Source organism: Terrapene carolina, unplaced genomic scaffold (assembly GCF_002925995.2).
Source record: "Terrapene carolina triunguis isolate 2854851 unplaced genomic scaffold, T_m_triunguis-2.0 Scaffold189, whole genome shotgun sequence".
Classification (NCBI taxonomy): Eukaryota; Metazoa; Chordata; order Testudines; family Emydidae; genus Terrapene; species Terrapene triunguis.
Genome location: NW_020664540.1, coordinates 9,607,588 through 9,608,732, shown reverse-complemented (window position 1 = coordinate 9,608,732; position 1,145 = coordinate 9,607,588).

Genomic DNA, 1,145 nt, shown 5'->3' with positions numbered 1-1,145 from the left:
GCCTGAGGGCATGTGACATTCATCCTCCCCCGGCTCTGGCAGTAGAGTGTAGAGTACCGATGCATTATCCTTTCCCGGCATGTTTATTCACACCAGCCTGAGATTCTTTAAAAGCTGCTACAAGTTGGCTTGGCACAGTGTTACATCAAATAACATCGCTTCATTTACATGGGCGGGGGGACGCCTGCTGATAAAAAGCAGTCTTAATGTAGAGGGAGCAAAGTATGGACTCACCACTAGAATCTCTGTAATGATCACAAAGGAAAGCTGGAGGGTGGGGAGAAGGGAACCCCCCACTTTGCCTACTTGTTCCGCAGCAGCCATGCCAGCGCCATTGGAAAACGTTTCTCAGACGCTTCAGAGTCATTTCCACTGGGCTGTGCTCCTTTCCTCTGCTATGTCCAGGAGGGCCTCGCATTGGGCCTTTCAACCTTTGTTTCAACCGGATTGGATTGCACGGTGTCAGCAGACCTACCGACTTGGAACGCACATCGGTTACGTCTACACTGACACCACTGGCGACGGAGTGTAGGGTACACGTCGCCACACGCTAGGGTTACCATATTTGCACAATCAAAAAAGAGGACACGGGTGGGAGGAGCCCCACTCTAGCCCTGCCCCCATCCACTCCCTCCCACTTCCCACCCCCTGACTGCCCCCCTCAGAACCCCCAACCCTCCCCTGCTCCTTGTCCCCTGACTGCCCCCTCCTGGGACCCCTGCTCCTAACTGCCCTCCAGGACTCCACCCCCTACCTAAGCCTCCCTGCTTCTTGTCCCCTGACTGCCCCCTCCTGAGAACCCCCCAACCTAACTGCCCCCCTAGGATCCTACCTGTCCCCTGACTGCCCCGACCCTTATCCACACCCCCACCCCATATTCACACTCCTGCCCCCAGACAGACCCCCGGGACTCCCATGCCCTATCCAACTGCTCCCTGCCCACTGACAGGACCCCCAGAACTCCCGACCCATCCAACCCTGCCCCCCGACTCCCTGTCCCCTGACCAGGGCCGGCTTTAACAAGAGCCCAGGAATCGGGCTGCGTTCCGGCCAGAGTCGCGGGGCTTGGGGCCGGGCCGGAGATGCTCAGCCGGGGCCGGGCCGGCCGCCCTGGGGCCCGAGCCGGGCCGGCACCGCTGGGGCCG